The sequence below is a fragment of the Amia ocellicauda genome, chromosome 5 (assembly GCF_036373705.1).
Source record: "Amia ocellicauda isolate fAmiCal2 chromosome 5, fAmiCal2.hap1, whole genome shotgun sequence".
In the NCBI taxonomy this organism is placed as follows: Eukaryota; Metazoa; Chordata; class Actinopteri; order Amiiformes; family Amiidae; genus Amia; species Amia ocellicauda.
In genome coordinates this window covers 12,926,419-12,939,245 of record NC_089854.1, presented here as the reverse complement: position 1 = coordinate 12,939,245, position 12,827 = coordinate 12,926,419, and the positions used below count along the sequence as shown (strand labels likewise).

Here is a 12,827-nt window from a genome sequence, read left to right as displayed (position 1 = left end):
TACTTTCTCCCTTTTAAAAAGCTTCAATCGGAAATCATCCATACAGTCAGCATGTTGGCACAATATACACCAGTCGCACTTTCTCACTACAGTTACTTGGCTAATGTAAAAAAAACGCCTTCCCTTCACCTTCCCACCGACTCCAGACCTCATTAACCTTAGATTAGCACTGGCAGTCTTGCCCCCACCCCCCATGTCATCCTTCCTCTTCCCCTGTTACAACAGGGGTTCACAAGGGTGCGATTGAGATCCACGCATTAGCTCTGCACTGACACAATAGAGGCAGCCCAAAGTGCGTCACCACGGGGTCTGATCTGGTACACAGCAACATACTCACACCGGGCCCTGGCTGGAATGGCTTCCCTGGTGACACGACTGCAAAATAATGGACTTCCTTCAGGGAGCAAGCCCTTGACAAAAACAGTAGCCTAGTGTGTGTTGTGTCTCCCATACACACACACAAATACACACACATCTCCTCACTAACATGACCACCCCACTCCACCCCCTGTAGAGCAATTGTTAATGGCTGCGGATGCATAAAAAAAATGAAAATGACAGGTTGAATTTACCAGTGTGGTGGTCTCATGAAGGCCTGCTTATAATTCATATAATCAAAATGGACTTGAAATTGTCAGTTACTCTTTCATTTTTCACAAATAAATTAATCTCCCTCCTTCCCTTCTCACTCCTCATTTGTTTGTTTTTCGTTCGTTACAGGGGAATTTAGTTTTCCCACTCCCTCATTGCCCCCTGACTCTTTAACTTACTCTATTTGAAACAATAGATTAGATTAGGGATAATCCGCTCAGGCTTCAAACAGACATTTAACTCTGTGAACGCAGAGACAACAATATATCCTGAAGACTTGCCCTTTCTGCCATCTTTCATGTAACAAATGTCCCTGATTTATTTCAGCTCTGCCAACGCCCCCTGTGACTCAGTGACTCAATCTCACAGTGGGTTTGAGCTGCTCAGGGGTTAAAAAGAAAAGATGGGTTTATTGATTAAATAATCTGGTCAACCTGTGCATTACTTGGATTTGCTTTAGATTTACAGCTCTTCAGCTTGTCATTTGTTAAACATTGCTTTTATTTAAATCACATTTTTAGAATTTTGTTTGTTAGTTTCAATTCAATTGTCTAGTTGCAAGTTTATATAACTCATAAGACAACCCCCCCAAACTCAACTTTAGGCAAGAACAGTAAAATAATAATAATAATAATAATAATAATAATAATAATAATAATAATAATAATAATAATAATAATTTCTGGGGTAAAATGTTTGATCAGTGAGGTATCTTAACTATGCTTGGAGGTTTGTTGCAGAGTTGAGTTGACAACAAAACTCAGAAGGGGGTAATGTGTTTTAAGAAAATCTTTCTGGCTCTAATAAGGTGTAACTGTTTTTCAGCCGTGCAACAGAATAATTTTCTGTAGAAATTCAAGGTTCAAGGTTATTAGGCACCTGGGACATTTTAGGATTTTTCTAGTTACCTCTTTTGACCCGTTGCCTAAGCAGAGTTTGATTTAAATCTTTTTACTTATTAGTTTAGCTCCACCTTTTAAATGTCCAAGAAACATATGATTGGTTGCTCTGAAAAATATTTGCTTTAAATGTAAGAAGCCTCTGGAATCTGTGTATGATTTATTCCAGGCATTGCAAACTGTACAGATATGTGTTTGTTTTTGAATATTTAAAGACAGTTTTTAGGAGAAGCTGTTTGCCAGATTCCTCAAAGAATAAACTGAATCATACTTTGTTGAATTCTGTAGTTCTAAAGAAGCAGCAGAGGTTGTATCAATGAAATAGCAGAGCATGTGAAAGAAGGAGAAACTGCCCATTGGGAGAAAAATAGGCTATTTTTTAATCTGGTCAGTGTGGTTGTTTAATTGATCCTGTGATGCAACAACACACAAAGGACTCCCAGGACCCTTTCTTGTAAAATGATAATCATCAAACATTTGTGAAATGCACAATGGAAACAATGCGAAGACATAACAAGATTTCATTCCAGCTCATTGTCAGAAACCCATTGGCAGGAAATAAATGAAGAAATAAGAGGCTCTGCATCCAAAGTGAAGAGGGAAAAAAATAACATTTGCATTTTACTGTAAACTGGGGGATTCTGTTAAAATAAAAGGAAAGGATTTCACTAGGTTTTTGTGACTCTTGCTAAATAGGAAATTACATTCCCTGAAATGTCTTTTGCAAAAGTCTTTGTTGTGACAGTTGGCTTCTTTCCATGAGTGTGGCTCATGAATACATCACACATGCCATGCAAACAAGTTCCAGAAAGGTGTGAAGTGCGCTTTACCAGAATTGAAATCAAAGGAAAATAAACTGCTATGGTGTTTTATACATAGAGTAATGGAGTTCCTGCTTTTGCCCTGTCTTGTCCTGAACCTGTATTGGAAAATGTCAGCATGTCTGGGGGAAGACCAAGAACAAGAAGAAACGAGGGAATCTGAAAAGGGAATGACTCTGGTGGTTTTGTTTGCTTATTGGCTCTGGAGGGAAAGAAAGCCACACTCGCTTTTGTGGAGCCAATGAACTTTCACCACAATCTGTTTCACTCCAACAATCCTGAACTCGAACAAGTAGCAAGATGTAAAACATGAGGCACAGAACTGGCAGGGGGTTCATTTACAGGGCTCCAGACAGTCAATCCCAGATCTCCAAGGCTTGTTCACAGCCAGAAACTCTGGTTTGGGTTGACTGAAAACCTCTCAAGAATTCTGGAAAAGGGACTGCCTGACACCGCAGGCCGCTGGGGCTGCAGCCCTGCCTGAAACGTGCCAGTTTGTGGTTGCCAAACTTGGCATGGCAGGATCACAACTTAAGTCAATATACACTCGCAATGGCAAGGTGAGTTGAATGAGCCAGAAAATGAAAATGAAAGGATAAAATTCTATCAATTTAAGCTGTAAAAAAAAAAAAAGATTGTGTGTCTTAACATCTGATCAAATTTTTCACATGGGCTTTTGCACTGGATATTGCAGCAATGGAACACAGCAATACTTTAGTGCTTAGGTGTTTTGAGGGTCTCTGCTTTGCAAGTGTGTGGAACCCAATGGCACCAATCCACTTGGTGTGGGCCTTTCATGACCTCGGGAAAGCAATGCCCTCTCTCTGGTCCTGATTGACTGTACAGTTACATAATGACTGGGGAGAGGAGGATGAAGTGCTGCATAAGGGGGGTGAACTTTGCTGTCGATTCCCTGCAGCTGTTGTACTTGTGTATGTGTGTGCGGACTTTCAATGGGGCACCCTGACCCCACAGAGCAGCCTGCATCCTGTACCCTCCAGAGCACCTTGGGCAGAGGAAGAGTTCCTTGTGTCTGCGGAACTGACTGGTGTCACCTCGAAGCGTTTGAAGAGCTTCTAACAGAACGAAGAAAAAAGAAAACCAACGCTGGAAATCTCAAAAGCATTTGCCTGTATCACCTTGCAGGCAGTTGTAAATCCTGAACTGAGAAGATATGCAGTGTGCGATGCTTTTGATTGCATTCACATTGAAATGACACACACAGCCCTGCCACATTAAAATGAGTAGCATTGACATGAAGATGATATGTAGGCGATGCCACTCCAAGGCGAAGTAACCTGGAGTGGAACATGACAGGTCCACCGTTTTTGGGGCAAAGTTTGGGTTAATTATTAAAATTCCTGCCTGGCAGTTATTAATACAAATTGTTGTTTTTAAATGTATAAATATATTATTCAACAAGTTTGCAGAATTTTGGTAGTGTGCCAAATCTCTCTAATAATTGAACAGTGTCAATGTCCAGTGTAAATGATTAAGAAGCTTTAAAACAAGAATCCCATATGAAAGAGTCCAGTACAGATGTCTAAATGAAATTTGTAGCAAAGCTGTCTAAACCAACCAAACAACTTTGATGAGCAACTGACTTTTGAACTGAAGTGAATAAGCATACAGATACACTGATATGCTGGTAATCTCATCTCAGACATATTATAAACTTTGTTAAGGCATTCGAAGGAAGACTGAAGTGTCCATTGTACCTTTAAACAATAATCTCTGAAGCACAACGATCCGGTAAGTCATGCACACGGGCAAGCAATCAACATTTTTTTTTTAAATATATGTAAAAGAGATGTCCTTTCATCTGTACTCTTTATAACGACACACATTACAACATGGGCCACAGTTAACAGCAGGATAGATGCACAATCTGCACGAAATTCAGTCAAGAACCTTTATAAACAAATGACACAGGACTAACAGAAATCACAGATATGATGCCCTTCAAACTTTAAGCATTTTGCTTGCTACCAGCTCAACGTTTACATAACAAACCATACAGGTAGGCTGTCTGACAAATTGGCACATTGTCCAGGCAGAAGGAATTATGTGAGAGCTGTTTTGGCATCAGACTGTTCTTAAATTGTCTGGCTCCTTGACATTTAGCACTGACACCACAACAAAACACTCACAATTTTCAGTTCGCTGTTAAGTTTAAGAACACATATGCTATGCATGGCAAAGCTGCCTCAACTAGTATACCATAGACTCTCCATTCAAATAATTGAATTAAGAGAGTACTGATGCAAAAATGGTGAGGTCAAAGAGGAACAGTCCCTCTCCCTTCGTCTGTGCATCCCTTTTTCGATAGCCAAATCAACAACAACAACGACAACTAAAGATCTGCTGTAAGGAGAAAATATTCACGTCCGCAAAATCAATACATCATCACCGTTAAAAAACACAAAAACCAACAAAACATTTAAAAAAACAGAAATGTGCCATCACACAACACCGGGTTTGAGATATGAGCAAGGCTATTTCAGAAGAGAGTTTCGATCAGAGACAAGTATAAAAAAGACAGGGATTTTCTCTAGAATTCCATTGGGGGAAGGGCAAAAGTTCCCCAAAGTGAAGCTTCAGTGAACAGATTGCAGAGAGTAACACTAGCAGTCCCTAGGGGAAGGATCCAAAAGAAGGTTTAATCCCTAAACCAAAACCAATAGAGGGTCTTACCTAGTGTACTCTGAAAGGTCCCAGTCTTCTCTACGGGTGAACCATTCCTACTGTGTCTTTCCTTCTACGGTTGTTGAAGACTCTTTTGACAGCCTGCGACTCTTCCGAACGAGGCCTGCTGAACTCTGGAGCCGCAATGTTTCCTGGCACTGCAGTTTTGTAGTACAAGACGATGCTTTTTCCTGAGGAAGCTGTCCATCCCCTTTCCTCCCTGCCTCCGCGGGACTCTAATTATACTAATTACTGGCCTTGTTGTGTTATTTTTATATATGAACACATGTATTTTTATTTTTTTATAATGGATTACGTCTCCCACCAAGCATGAGTTTGGGGTTGGTGAAAGGGGCAAATGTATTTAGATGGAATTGGCCACTTTTGGTGTGCGCGCTTTATGGTTTGTTTGTTTGTTAGTTTGATTTTTCTCCTTTTGTTTCTGCTTGACTATTTAGCCAGTAGACTCCCACTGTCCCGTTTTATCACTTGGACTGAGCTGCTAAAGATGTGTCACGTTTGGCCTCTTTCTTCCCATGTTTGTTTTTTCAGGTGGCGTGGGCCTGTTGAAGTAGTAATGTTGTAGTATCAGATGGCCCATTAGTGTCTAAGGCAACTAATTTATGTGTGGGTTGGCCATTTCTCTAGATTACAACAGGATATATGGCCTGTTTGCAAAACAAACAACCAAAAAACATACACACATTAAGCATTGAGTAATTAAAATTAAGGGGATTTTTTTCTTAGCCAGCATATTACCTTGTGTTATGTTTGGAGGTGTAAAAGTAAAGGGTCACTTCTTTCAAAGGGATTGTGTGCCACTGTTCTCTCCTCATTTATACCCTTTCTTCTGTTCCCATTAAGTTCTATTTGCACTTGAATCCTTGAGGAAGGCACTTTACCCCAGTTGGTCTAACTCTCTTAATGCCTATTACCATGTGCTGGGGGAATAACATGCTGAATAAGAAGTTTCTAAGTTTTAAAAGCCTCTTCTGCCAATACACTATCAACTATTTATTTGCTGTAAGCTAGAATCTTATTATGTAAACTATCAATTTGTTGTATAAATATTATTTATTAATCAGATGATGAGAAACAATTGTTCTGTTTGTGACTTCATTTCCAAGGACATTAAAAAAGCAAAACAATCAGGAAAAAATAGCTCATTATCAGCAAAGTGTTTATTTATTCTTATTTCAAACACATCCTTTTGAGATCTTCTCAGTTCTAAATAATAAAGTCTGGCATCTTCACAAGTCTGGCATCTCTGTCTCCATTAGCACTGTAGAGAGGTCCTCAATTTCAACCCGGGCTTGAAGTGAATACAAGTACATGTAGGGGACATTCATTTGCCCTGCTGTATTATCTGCACATTCTTCTAGTTGTTTCCTTGTTGTGTTGCATAATAAGCACACTAATTCATCCCAGCTGTTAGGATTAGGGACTCGAGCTCATCAGAACTTAGTTAGCAGTTACATTTCAAAGAAGCATCTGAGAGGAACCTTCTTCGGGCAAAACTGGCTATATTCTGTTCCGTTCCTGAATTATATTATATTATATTATTTGTAATTTAGCAGATGCTCTTATCCAGGGCAACTTTTAAATACACATTTATACAGCTGTGAAGTGAAATGAAGTACTTTGCTCAAGGGTACAACAGCACTGCACCGCCCAGAGTTTGAACCCAGAGCCCTAACCACTACTCCACAGTGCTGCCTGAATTCCAAAAGATCTTTCTGATGGGTCACTCGGTCATGAGTCACCTACTGGTACTGCATCCTAGTATTCAACTTAAGAATGCAGTTGTGATGTCAATGTAACCTCAGTCTGACAGCATTAAGACTGATACAGGAAGGATAGAGGCCTTGTTATATATTACAAAATATGTAATAATCGATTTCACAGTGTCTGTTTTTCATTACATCCTTCTACAAATCTTCTGCTTTGTAGCAAATTCAGTTTGCTCTTGGAGTTATGTGCTCTTGGAATTGATTTTAACAATCCTGCCTGTTAGATCCTTTGAAAAAAAGCAGCTGTTTTGTGAATGAGAATGAGTGAATAAGAAAGGGGATTTTTGTCTCCAGGCATTTCTTGTCCAGTTCTGCCACCTAGAGTCCATTGCGTTTTCTCACCTTTCATTTTGCCCACAAATACAGTACCACAGTTCAGAATAAACCAATGGAACACTGTTTATTGCATTAATAATCTACATATCTACATCCTGATGAGGATGTTTGAAAAATATTTTGAAAGTACACTCACCTAAAGGATTATTAGGAACACCTGTTCAATTTCTCATTAATGCAATTATCTAACCAACCAATCACATGGCAGTTGCTTCAATGCATTTAGGGGTGTGGTCCTGGTCAAGACAATCTCCTGAACTCCAAACTGAATGTCTGAATGGGAAAGAAAGGTGATTTAAGCAATTTTGAGCGTGGCATGGTTGTTGGTGCCAGACGGGCCGGTCTGAGTATTTCACAATCTGCTCAGTTACTGGGATTTTCACCCACAACCATTTCTAGGGTTTACAAAGAATGGTGTGAAAAGGGAAAAACATCCAGTATGCGGCAGTCCTGTGGGCGAAAATGCCTTGTTGATGCTAGAGGTCAGAGGAGAATGGGCCGACTGATTCAAGCTGATAGAAGAGCAACTTTGACTGAAATAACCACTCGTTACAACCAAGGTATGCAGCAAAGCATTTGTGAAGCCACAACACGTACAACCTTGAGGCGGATGGGCTACAACAGCAGAAGACCCCACCGGGTACCACTCATCTCCACTACAAATAGGAAAAAGAGGCTACAATTTGCACAAGCTCACCAAAATTGGACAGTTGAAGACTGGAAAAATGTTGCCTGGTCTGATGAGTCTCGATTTCTGTTGAGACATTCAGATGGTAGAGTCAGAATTTGGCGTAAACAGAATGAGAACATGGATCCATCATGCCTTGTTACCACTGTGCAGGCTGGTGGTGGTGGTGTAATGGTGTGGGGGATGTTTTCTTGGCACACTTTAGGCCCCTTAGTGCCAATTGGGCATCGTTGAAATGCCATGGCCTACCTGAGCATTGTTTCTGACCATGTCCATCCCTTTATGACCACCATGTACCCATCCTCTGATGGCTACTTCCAGCAGGATAATGCACCATGTCACAAAGGTCGAATCATTTCAAATTGGTTTCTTGAACATGACAATGAGTTCACTGTACTAAACTGGCCCCCACAGTCACCAGATCTCAACCCAATAGAGCATCTTTGGGATGTGGTGGAACGGGAGCTTCGTGCCCTGGATGTGCATCCCACAAATCTCCATCAACTGCAAGATGCTATCCTATCAATATGGGCCAACATTTCTAAAGAATGCTTTCAGCACCTTGTTGAATCAATGCCACGTAGAATTAAGGCAGTTCTGAAGGCAAAAGGGGGTCAAACACAGTATTAGTATGGTGTTCCTAATAATCCTTTAGGTGAGTGTATATGTAAATACATATTTTTATCAAGAAATAAAGAATTGGGAATCAGAAAAAGAACTCATTAGAAAGTAGAAATAAAGTAACAAATAGAAATTCATAGACCCTCTGAGTCTAAAAGAATTTCAGTTTGCTAGTGGATTGTTATTTAAGCTAAACAAGCTAGACACACTTCAGACCACATGCTACCAGTGCTGCCCACCTTAGTTGTGTTACTATGTTTTGGCAACTGTTATATATTTGTTAATGTGTTTGAAAGTTAAAATGCTGTGACCCCCTTATTGGCTCACACACAGCACACAAGACCCAGCCATTGCACGTCCTGATAAAAGTCAAAGAAATGTGTTGACAAGCAGTTATTGCAAGACATTTTTCTTCCACTGAAGTCTGCTGTTGTCACAAAATCAATTAATCGATAAATCAATACATGAATTCACTCAAATATTATGTTTTGTATCTGTGTGTACATTTCCTGTACAAATCTGTTATACAAATAACCTTTTTCCTTCACAATGTCTTGTTCAAACCCAAACATCTGTGCACTACCTACTCCACTTCAGGGTATTCTGGTTTTCAGTCGTGCTTAATTACCTGAACCAATTAGTTCACCAGTTGCAGTCCTTTAACACTGTCCCCAGGTCGTCCCTGTTGCTGATTTTAAAAGACCCATAAAAGCTGCTAGTTTGAGTAGCTCTCCAGCACCAGAGTGCTGCGCTGTGGAAGCACTGACCACCTGGGGGGGCTGTTGCTTACCTTTACTGCATTTCTGTGATCAAATTTGGTTGATACTATCTGTACAAACCATATAAACACACAGTGTACTCAGAAATATGCATATGGTATAGATAACACATCGGTTACTCCAGCCATAGAGAGATGGATTCCTGTGGTTTTAAATGAGCAAATCTGAAAATTAATATATGGAACATTCCAGTGATTTGCCATATGCAAATAAGTAGTTCAATTACAATGGGGTGGAGTGAAAACCAGAGGACACTGTGGCTTTCAAGCCTTGGAGTTGCCCATCCCTGTGTATAGAGGATCATAGCCGATGAGCTCGTCATAGTGACGTCATGTCTCCCTGATTTTTGATAGAGTTGTTCTAGCCCCCTTTGTCAGGGGAACAGGCAGTGCGGTGTAGCACATTTGTTGCTCACATGTAGAAGCACTACATATTTATAACCCATACAAATATATATTACAGTATGGTTTAATATATTTTAAATATGTATTTTTTATTTGAATGCCCCAATTATTATTTTTTACTTAAATACACCAAACATGATGACATATATTTGTAAAAAGTAATTTAAAATATATGAACACAAATAATTTTGATCAATTTGAAATCATAGGTGCTTTCTTTTTATATTGCATATTTGTTAGAAATATCATGTACACTATATATATATTTCTGTAACAACTGCATCTGCATTTAGTAAAACTGAGTTTTTGTATGACAGTGTTATTAAGTGATTCATACAAAGCACAAGATACAACAGTCACTCAAATTAAGTATTAAAATAGGTATTGTAGCCTATAATAAACCTTACTGAAAATCACCGTCTTGGATGTGAATCCTTAAACGTCACCTAATGGGGGAGAAACAAGGGACTGTATATATATATTATTTCTAAATTTCTAAATTACTCAAATAATTATGCCCCAGCAGCAGGAACATGCAGGGTGAATGAACTCAGCTTCCTTGTGCTCCTCCCACACTTGAAGACCTTATCATTATCTCTGAATCAGCCTGCTTCGAAAACTGCTTTGTATTCAAAGACAAGAATATCTGTCCCCTCTCTGCTGTTCCACAAGACCAGGGCAGGAATGTCGTTCGGCCAGTTGTTTGCATTCTTGTATCTGATCCTGTTTGAAAGTACAGGCAGCAGTCAAGGTGACACTCATCCCACCTTTATTTTGCATTTCCTCTCTGCTTTTTTCTGTTTTTTGTTTGTATAGGAAGCATGTGCTTGTGATGTTCAGAGCTGTTAATTCTGCCCAGTCCTTAAAGCACTCAGAAAAGTACAAGCTGGAGAGCCCGGCCCCAGAAAAGCTTTCAGTGTTTTAAGATGAGATGTTTAAGATCTGAGAAAAGGTTCAGTGAAAGTCCACTCCTTCATTAACATCATAGACATTTTCTTTCTTTTTATTTTCCCAGCAATCTAAAATTAAGGTTGCTATACATGGTTTTCTTTTTCTAGCTGTGCTCTAATTATTATTTCAGCTGAAAGTGATTAATGAATGGTCTGGTTGAACAACTGATAACTTGATTGAGTACAGTGATGTGCTAAACTTTAGAACATTTCTACTTTGTTTACATAGCTTCACAGTTTTTTTAGTTTTATATTTATTCACTTTAGTTTATGGCATGGTTTATTTTGTGTTTAATGTTAATTCAATATGTGAACTCCCCTCCCTGTCTGCTCTAACTAGCAAACCTTTTAATTGATTCTTAATTGGATAATTGGGAACAGCTTTTTGCACTGGTATAAAAAAAATCCTGTTTGTGTGTGTTGCAGGATGGCCATCCTGGAGTGATTGTGTGAGACTGGTGTGGTGCAGGACTGAGGGAAATTGTGAGAAATTAAAATGATGAAAATAAGACAATATCAAGGAGAAATTTACATAACAAAATAATATACTTTAACTGTTATTGGGAAGTAAATTATTTTAAAGAAACACACTAAAGGAAGCCTTTAGTTTAGAATATGCTAGTAGGTTTATTGTTCTGCTCTCTCCTGCACTCGCATGTGTGTGATTGTGAGTATAAGTTTATTTTTTTCCTGTTGTACTCTTCTGAATATATTAGTTTTTTTATATAAAAATGATAATGGATACTGAAACCTCTTTATTTTTTTAATGCACTGTTTTTTCTTGATTCGTTGGGTGATTGGGTGCCCTCATGATGCATATGAATCCATCACATTTTATGCTTATTTCAAGTCTGCGTACAGATTTTTTTACATGCATTCTAAATGACTGTTTTAACAGTGATCTTATGCCATACACACATAATATTAGTGTATTATTTACCAGCAAGATGAGCCCCACTGTGAAGCAGGGCAGCAATAAAATGTATTGAAACTCATCAATGCTCCTCTCCAGTCTTTAGTAAAATACTGTTTTATTGTTTAGAGTATTTTACATTTTACAAATAAAAACATTTCAATTTTTTAATACTTGTGATTAAAAAAATTAAAAATACAATTCTTAAGATCAATTAAAAAAAATTAAAATCTTTGTGATTTAACGAAAAATAAAATACTTAACTTCAAATAAACAAACGAAAGATTTATACTGATACAGATTTAAGCTGAAGAGAAGCCAGAGCTGAATAACTGAAGGTAGGGCCAAGTCCATGCATTATAATTCATGGTTTGACTTTCAGAGTAAGGGGGGAATGTTGGTTTCCTATTGTTATTGAAGACAACAATTGGGGAGTTTATTTTTAGACTATATTGTCCTAAAGCCTATCTTTAAGATATTAAGTTTTGCATGATAACTTCTTAAATGTTGGCAGTTGTGCAGTCTGGGAATTAAATGCAAATTACAACAAGTTACATTCTCTCCTAAGTCTGAGTTCACGAGTAGTATTTACGACTCAAAAGCTGACGTGAACAGGTTTTTCAAGTCAGGAGCTTGTGTTTATGATCCTCCACTTATGAAGTGAACCAGCATGACGTGTATTTAACCAAAAATATTGTGCAGCAGTAGCCCCTTTCACTTTCCTGCCACAATGTGCCAGTCTATTGCATGACAGAGATTAAATTCTTATTTTTAATGTTTAAACATTTACTAAATTTAACCAAATTTAACATCCCTACTAGCCAACTAGGCTAACTTACTGTTCCAGTAAGATTATGTCAGACAGATAGTTTATTAATGTACATGCCAGTTATATCAATAATTTCATTTCAAGTCCTAGGTCTATTCCTTAATTAATGTTTGTTGAATAGGAACTACACCATATAGGCTATATTTCATATTTTTAATATGTACACCTGAGCAATGTAACTTAGCAAACGTTTGCATTTAAGTGAAGTATTATATTAAAATTAGGGAAACATGTTGTCTGGGTTAGGGTAAAGGTTACAGTCCCCAGTAACTTAGCCTTTCACAAAGGTTAGGGTTGCTTTTCTATTGATATAACTGATGCCTGTGTAGATATGTAAGGGCCTAGCTCGAAATTAAAATTGTTGGCTAAGGTTGGGGTATAGCTTGTTGTTTGCTCTCAAAATGCAGCAAGTAATCTACTAATGTCATTCATTTGTAAAATTAAATCCTGTTTTCCTGCCAAACCCAAGCAATACAAACAACCCGTTAAATACATTTTACCTCAGAGTGACAGACGAGTAC

The 12,827-nt window shown here is 38.4% G+C and overlaps 1 protein-coding gene across 1 annotated transcript in view; it reads right to left on the bottom strand.

Moving 5' to 3' along the window:
* Positions 1–5,122, bottom strand: part of exoc3l2b (exocyst complex component 3-like 2b) — a 33,491-nt gene extending 28,369 nt beyond the window's left edge. Inside the window, exon 1 of the mRNA XM_066703887.1 lies at positions 5,006–5,122. The gene's annotated coding sequence lies outside the window, so the exon portion shown is untranslated. The remainder of the gene's footprint in view (positions 1–5,005) is intronic.
* Positions 5,123–12,827: the final 7,705 nt, after the last annotated feature.